This window comes from Vigna radiata, chromosome 1, assembly GCF_000741045.1.
Source record: "Vigna radiata var. radiata cultivar VC1973A chromosome 1, Vradiata_ver6, whole genome shotgun sequence".
NCBI lineage: Eukaryota > Viridiplantae > Streptophyta > Magnoliopsida > Fabales > Fabaceae > Vigna > Vigna radiata.
In genome coordinates, this window is record NC_028351.1 from 14,345,283 (window position 1) to 14,354,394 (window position 9,112).

The following is a 9,112-nucleotide window of genomic DNA, read 5'->3' on the forward strand; positions in this document are numbered from 1 at the left end:
GCCGGAGTTCAGGATGGGGTTTACCTGGACATTCTAATGACCATTCATGCTCAATTAGAGAGTGATGAGTCATGTGGTGAGAATAACAGGAGGTCCTAGTCTTTGGTGTCTCCATTTATGGGCCAAGATGAGTTTGGTTGGACTTACACTTGTGTGTGGTCGGGTGAAACCCCTCGGCAATGGCTTTGCAAAGCAGTAGGGCCACAACAAGTGCACAAACCCCTGGAACTCGACATTTCATACTAGTCCGGACGGTCAAATCACGTGGTCTGTCATTAGTATCAATCAAATGCATTCATTTACAGTTTGTGTTGTATTATTGTCATTACATGCTTGAAATACTTGATTGATAACATGTTTTATTTTTATTATATCTAGATTACCCTTGCATTTGTTTGTTGTATGTACTTGCCTTTCCCCCTTGCGATGATCATCCAATCCTTTGGATGTGAGTAGTAGCTGATGATGTACCCTTGGAGAATGAAGAAGACACAGCTTCCAGTTCTTAGGATCTTTTCTAGCTTTTGTTTTGTCATGTTCTATATTTTTGGAAACACTCTTTAGGCATCCTTAAATCTTTAATTGGTCATGTATTTTGGAGAATTATTAAACTTGTATCAAATTTTAAATTTCAGCCATATTTTGGATGATTGTATGCTTAATACTATCCTTTATTAACTCTTAACTACTTTCTCGTACTATAATAGCTGAATCCTATTATATTTATGTCTATATAATATTTGGGATGTCACAAAAGTCATTAACATCTATTATATAATACTTTTATTTTATAGTATTTACTATCACTTTTTTTTCTTATCTACATTTTAATACTTTTAATACTTTTTTATTTACTTTCTTATTTTAATACTTTTTATAGTATTTACTTTCTTATTTTAATACTTTTTTTCTTAACAAACTTTTATAATACTTTTAATTCTTATCTACACTTTTTTATTATTAGTATCACTAATAAAAAAAATAGTATTTACATAACATTATTTAATAAACTATGAGTTGAAAGTATAATACATAATTAAATCAATTTTAATATAAAGATCGATATATAATAACTTGATATTATCTTTAAAATATCTCTTTCAAAACCAAGCTCTCCAGAACATTTTTTATATATTTTTATCAAATTAATACCAAAATTATTAACACTAATTAATACAACAGCAACCGCGCATTTTCTAAATTTATACATTGTTTTAAAAATGTTTACATCTCTTTTGGGAGAAATCTTAAATTCAATTCACATTACTCTTAATCTTACAACAAATGACACTCTACTCCAACTTCTGTTTTTTCCTTTATGAAAAAAAATAATAAGAATGTAATCAATACACAACCAAAATTAAAAAAAAAAATATTTTAAATAGAATAAATTACAACAATTTTTTATGAAATAGATTTATGTATAAGACATCTTCACATAATTTACCTATAAAATATTATATAGTAAATTATTTTATTTCTAATATATATATATATATATATATATATATATATATATATAAAATGTGTAAAATTAGTATTAGGATAAAATTGTTTAAGTAAATCTTATTTTGAAGTTTAATTGAATATCTAAATGAAATAACATCTAATTGTTTTAATTGTTTTTAGAAAAATAAGTATGAATGAGTACATATTTATACTCTCATTTATTCTTTAATATTGGATTTTTAATTAATTTTTGTACTTTAATAAAATATTTTAATTAGGATTTGTTATAATTGAGTTTATTAAGCTTGAGATATAAAAACATGATAAAAGTAGTTTTTAGTTACATAAATCTTTTTTGGATATTTTGAGTGTGACGGTGTAGTTACAATTAAGTTGAGCTTATGGTGATGTGAGAATAAATTGAATAAAGTATCATGACATCTTAAAATTAAATCCAAAAATAACTAATAATCAAGACCACAAGAAGTCAATTCAAGCATAACATAAAAAAGTGAAGAAATTTAGCTAAGCCAATAAGAGGGAACAAACAAAAAAAAATGGATCTTGCGATTTTCTCTATTTTATCTATTGAAAGAGCTTTGATAATTGTTAAATGTTTATGATTCAAGATAATTTGAAGATATTGAATTATTTAGAAAATAATTGGAGGATATTACATTATCATAAAGAAGATTACAACAATCGAAAATCTTGAAACAAAACCTAATTAAATTTCTATATAAAGAGACTTAGGGAAACACATAAAGGAAGCTAAGGAACCCTTTCGGGTTCAAATTTCTTCCTCTATCTTCTTTCATGTTCTCTACCCTCTCTTTTTATATTTTCATGTTATTTTCACATTCCATGAGTGTTAGGCCTCTAAGGTTGATTATGTTGTAATTTCTTAATTGAATTCTAAGGTTAAATGAATAATTTTTTTGTCTTTTAATTCCTGTTGTGATTTATATTTTTCTATGTCTTTTGTTTTTTAATCAAGTAAAAGTAATGATTTTTACATTATAGCAAGTAAGTATGATGTTAAATCTACATAACATATCAATCATCTGAGTCCAAGAGTTTTTAATTTTAATTGAGAATTTACTTTGATTAAAGTTAGAAACTTTCATATGATTATGATTGAATGAGTTTTCTACCAATTGAGAACATACCTTGATTAATGGTAAAAACATTAACAAGAATTAATAAATGTACTTGGTTAATTAGCTTTTTACTTGATATAAGAAGTAAAAGAATAGACATGATAATACATAGTAATATTTAATTGAGAATGTACTTTAGTTAAATTTACTATGATTAATCTATTACTTTTAATTGAAAATGTACTTTGATTAAGAGTGAGATAGCCAACAAATTAAATGAGAATTTACATTGATTAATTTGAAAATCTAAGACAATAATTAATTGAATAATAATCTTTAGATAACCAACGATAAATCCTATTTTGAAAAAGTAGTGAACTCAACTTATTTTCTTTATCATTGTTTTTATCTTTTTAAATTTTTTTTATAAATTTTATTATTTCTATCTTTTATTATTTTTTTCTTTAATCTTTTATTGATCTTTACCTTTTTTATTACTTTTGTTTTCGGAATCAATTTATTAAGAATTAATTTGTTAAGAATCAATTCTAAGGTTGACTTTACCCTTTCTATTTTGTTGGTTATCATCTTAGCAATACTGAAGTTGCTATAGTTTAATAGTATTAATTTGATAATGTCAACGACAATGTATCAAGTGCTAAACGTTTTGTCTTCAATATCCTAAACTCTATAAAGAACTCCAAAAGAGCATCTAATAACAATAACCTCTAATAAAATGGTTAAATCATCTAGGATAAAAAGTAAAGATTGATAACTTATTAAAATTATGCTAAACAATGTAAGTTACTCAAACAGACAACACCTAAACGATAATACACATATCATGCCTAAACTCTTAGGATCGTGTAACGCTTTAAAGCATGTACATTAATTCTAGTACTTCTTTCTCTGTTGTGTTGTGCTATCTTTTTCTGTGCAGATCTCTACCTTTATTCAAAAGCTTGCTCTGAATCAAAATAACGTTAAGATATAGGAATATATTCAAAGAATGTTTCATTCATGCTTCTTGCTTGTCCTTTCCATACACATAACACAGTTGCTCTACCAAAATTCAACATAACTCCTGACTTAGTACCATAAAGGTTACACCTCTAGAAGAAAGTTAAAGCTCTGAGTAACAAATTCAAATATGTCTATATAAAGAGGATTGCATGAAGAGAAGACAACAAGAAGAATAAAGCTCTGAGTAACAGATTCGAATAAATCTATATAAAGAGAATTGCATGAAGAGAGGACAACAAGAAGAATTATTATTGAATACGCTTACGTTGCATGTCTCTTTAAGTTATGTCTCTTAAACTTGTTCTATGAAAAAGAAAGTTCTTTACAAGTTTTCAGAATCATATTGTATAGATTTCAAATAATCTTTAAGAGAGTTACAAATTCTGTTCTTGTATTTGCAAAACACCTTTGTTATTTTCTTGTTCAAAAGTGAAGTAAAACATTTGTAAAGTTAACTTAGTGAAGTTATATCGTCTAATTAGTTAAACTAGTTGATACCAAAAATGATTATACTCGTTCTCACCAGTAGGTTAGCTGTAAACTAGGAATGCTTAAACTTGTTGTAATCCTTTGTGATTAGTGGATCTCCTTAAAGATATTCAAGAGAATACGTAGTTTACTTTAAAGCGAACCAATATAATCTAATGTATTTTATTGTTTTTGTTTTTTAAACGTTTTTCCTAAACATTGTTTTATAAACTCAATGTTTTATAAACTCAAGTGTTTAAGAACTTTTGCAAATCTCTAACCCCTATAAAAATAATTAAACATTGTTTTGTGACAAGTTTTAAAACTCTATTAAAACTATACTTTCTATAATTTTCATGTGTTACATCTAAATGTCTAAGTAATACAATAATATTTATGTAACAGATGATAAAATGAATCCAACAAACTTCGATAAAATTAAAAACAAATTATAAATGATTTGTAAATTAAGTTATCTTTACAAAATTGACTTATAAAATAATAATTTTTCTTATTTATATATTATAAATTATTTTTACTTAAAAAAATTAGAAAATAAAAAATCTCTATCCCGACAAGTATGTTTGTATTTTACTATTGAAAATTCCATCCACTCTAAATACTAAATAAATATCCTATCCATGATCAAGACCTAGGGAATCAAATCACAAACCATACCGACTATGACTTTATATGTGCTTTTCACAATTCAGTCACATAAACCCTTGTTTTTCCCCTTTATTCCAAAATCCCTTTAGACGAATTATATATAGTACAAGTTCATGCATTGATGTTCCCCAATTAGCTAGGGTTGCCTACCCTTCCTTACGTGTAAATCACTAAATCTAAGACATTCTGGTAGACAGCACACTCTCTTTGTTACAGACCAGTCCAATGTACTTTAGATGCCAACCCAATTCCAAACCCTTTTCATTTCAATTATGAGTACTTAGGTGTTTGAGGTGATGCTGCATGATCATGATTGCCAATCTGTAATAAGGGTCCCCCACCCTTTGCTTCAATACTCTTCTTCTCATCACACTAGACAATTAGGGTTTTGAGATTGAGATCAAAGGGTGCAACACTTTATTTGTGTCCACCATTTTTGTTAAAAGACTTTTCATAAGAGTAATAAATGCATTCTTTTAGTGAAACCTCATTTAATCAACATTTTAATATATAGGTAATTATTATTTCAAGATCAGATGATACTGGAAACTTGTTTTGACTTGTCTGATATGAAAAATATTTGTTGACATACTTAACTTTTTTACATTCATTTGACATTTTCTTTTTATTTTTTATTTTTTTTTTGAAAAAATATAAATTTTTATATTTTTATAACTATTTTACTTTTATAATCTGTATCAAATGAATGTAAAAGTGTGTCAAGATACTATTGTTATATTGATATTTGTTGGAAGTCCCACGTCAACTAGAGATAAGACAAATTTATAATATATAAGTGAGGTACAAACCTCACCTTACAAGTCGGTTTTATGGGGTTGAGTTAGACCTAAAACTTACTTCTAACAATATTAGCGAAAAACTTGTGAAAATATATTATATGGAGAATAATGTGTGTAAATGAGTTATAACATCTACATATATATTAGTGATAAAAAGTTGATTCTTTTAACATAGGCTTTACGCTAAATCAACATTAATGTGGTTCTTCTTTATTCATTTAACTAGTCAAGTTTAATCCTTTTATTATTAGAACATTTAATTGAGTACCTCAGTTTTCAAAATCAATGCAATGCTGTGTCCTTTCTTTAAACTTTATTTAGATTACTTTCAAAAATATTTTATGGTTACAGAAAGCATTTTATTTGAAGTCTACATGTAATTTTTATTATTGTATCACAGACACAGGCTTGTAATGTTAACATCACTTGAAAAACTGATATATAAAATTATATATTTTATATTTAAATACATTTTTAACCCGTAAAAGATGATCAAATTTTATTTTATTTTCCTGATAAACTCTTTTTTAACTTTTCCGTTCCTAAAGTTTATTGTTTTAATTTAATTTTTAAATTAGATAAAATTTTTAATAAATAAGGGGACTTAGATAGAACTTTTGAGATAAAAAAAGAATATAATAGAAAAAAAAGAAACCAAAAAGATAATTTTTTAATAAGAATTCATTAACAAAATTTGTTACCTTATCACGAGCAAAATTGAGTTTCTACTTTTTATTTACTACTTTAATTTCACCCATTTATCAATTGAAAAGTTACATGAATTAAAATATATTTAAAATTAATATTAATAAGTAAATTTTAAGTCTCATTTAAAATTACCTATTAAATGAATTTACAAATACTATAAATTCTTCATATATTTAATCGATAACCTTTAATTTTAAGTTGGCTATCAAACATTGTATATTTTCTTCCAGTTTAATATTCTTTCATCAATTAATATTGAAAATGTTTGCTAAAAGAGTATATTAATTAGACAATGATATTATGATAATATTTTTTGATAATATTTGATATCATTTACGTATCATTTTGTGATTAGTCATTGACAGTATTTATAATAATTATTATTAATTGTAAAGTAATTTTGAACCAATCATAAAATAATATAATAATATTAAAATGTTATAAAAAAATATTGTCAAAATATCGTTATTAACGTTAACTGTCCCTTGTCACTTTTTATTGTGCGAAGAAGAGGATGTATGTAGGTAAAGGAATGGAAGGTACAGTAAAAGGATGCATGGATGGGGCAGTCTTAAGTATTACTGGTTCATTTGGATTCTCTACAATGTCATTGGTTTTTCTACTTTTGGTTTTTCTTCACATGGCAAGTGGCCTAATATGAAAGTGAAAAGCATTTGAAATTAATATTAAAAAATATTATTAAATGTGATTTCAAAAAGGTGATAGAAAGAGTTGACAAGGATGTGGTGGTGGTGGCTATTTTGTTTCAACCTCCTCCCATATAATGGCTGGGCCATTGACTTTGAAAAGATGGAAAGGATAATAATTAATTCATTTCCACAACATTTTTCACTGTTTCTTTAATTCAATATATATACTTTTCAAATCAATGTTTATTACGGTCTCCTTTTCAAGAAAAAAAAAATATTTCTGGGTATTTATTTATTTGTGATAGTAGGAAATTAGGAATATGTATATTTTATATTTGGATATAATACCTTTTTTTGTTTCTTGGTTAGGAATGGTCTTAATTTTATTTTTTTATTCAATGTAGTTCTTTTAATTTGTTATCAATTTAGTTTATTTTTTATTCAATATAATATAGTCTTAAAGAACGTAATTTATGTTCAGTTTAGTTCTTGTTTGTGGTTCACGAAGTTTATAAAATGAACTAAATTGAACACAAGTTGTGTTCTTTAGGACTACATTGAATAGAAAAATAAAATAAAGACCATTTCGAATATTATCAGGAAAAAACATATTTTACCTTATATTTGTTGTTAGAAGGTTATAAAAATGGTTTTTATATATTGAATATATAAAGATTTCACTTTTCAAATATTTTTATGTTTTTTTTTAAAGATTATATAATTTTCACGGTTTATCTCTTATTCAATATTATAAACATAAAAAGAAAATTCACATTTTAAAAATATAGTAATTTAAAAATAATAATGAAACTGATTATTTTAATATAAATAGTTGTTATAAATAGTTTTATTATTTTAAAATACAAAATTTTTATATAAATAATTTTTTTTAGTTATTTGATTTTTTTTTTAAGATTTTTTTTTCTTTGTTCGTCTGACTAAAGAACCAAGATCGTAAAATTGATCCTTGCAACGATATAAGACTCGGGAATATTAGATATTTAGAAAATGTGGTAGTCAAGAGAGTCATTATTTAAAGGGTTAAATATATTTTTAGTCCCTATACTTTGGGGCAATTTTGATTTTAGTCCCTCTTTCAAACTAAGGTACAATTTAGTCCTTCAACTTTAGAAAACTCTGGTTTTAGTCCTTTTTATCAAATTTTTTTAACTTTATTTGCTGTTTCAAGCACGTTTCATTATAGCATTTGGATTGTTTACACTGTTTGACACATTTTTGCTTCACTGTTAACATTTAGAAAAAATTTGGTAAAAAGGACTAAAACCAGAGTTTTCTAAAGTTGAAGGACTAAATTGTACCTTAGTTTAAAAGAGGGACTAAAACCAAAATCGCCCCAAAGTATCGGGACTAAAAACATATTTAACCCTTATTTAAAATAAGAAAAGATAATTATCATAGAAGTAAAGGTAGCACAGTGAGCTAGAATTCTTTGTTATAGGTTGATGATTATGTGTTTGATTCTTGCTCTATATATGATATATGTTTATTATTTTTATTATTTGTTTTATGTGTAAGTGTGGTGGTGTGTATTAATATTTATAATTGTTGTGTACGTGTTTGATAAATATTAATTAAAGTTGCGAGAGTGTAATTAGTGTGTTAATTAAAGTAGTTTAGAAAATAAAATTATTAAAATAAAATAGTATTATTTTGTTTGAAACAAAATTAGAGTACAATAGTAATTAATTATACATATTTAGAAAAAAAAGAGTAACTTATTTCTTTTGGTAAAATATATACATGTAGAAAAAGGTAGGCCTTATTTTTTAACCAACACTAGTGCAAAAACAACGTATAACGTCACACGTTCAATGTCCAACCACTGAATAACCAATGTTAAAAATGACTGGTGACAATTTTGTAATTAAATGCAATTATTATACGTCGTTTAAAATTGTAATTCTACGTAAAAGGATATAAAACGTCAAATGCCCTATCGTTAGACGTCAAAAGGTAAGTGAGTTCAATAAAAATTTGAGCGGGAGATTGAAAATTCATTCATTTTATCTTAGCGCACGAGACCCTCTTCTCTTCTCAAACTTTTCTCGAACGAAGTTTGACAACCATCACATGTAGTCTTTCTTTCATTTGATACAAATGCATGTTAGTTAACTACTTTATTTATGGTTTTCGTTTGTTTTGACTGATTATTTTCGTGTTCTTGTCCTTCATAGACGTTTTCTGCTTTCTCTCTCACTGGTGACGACACTTTATTCCGATGAAC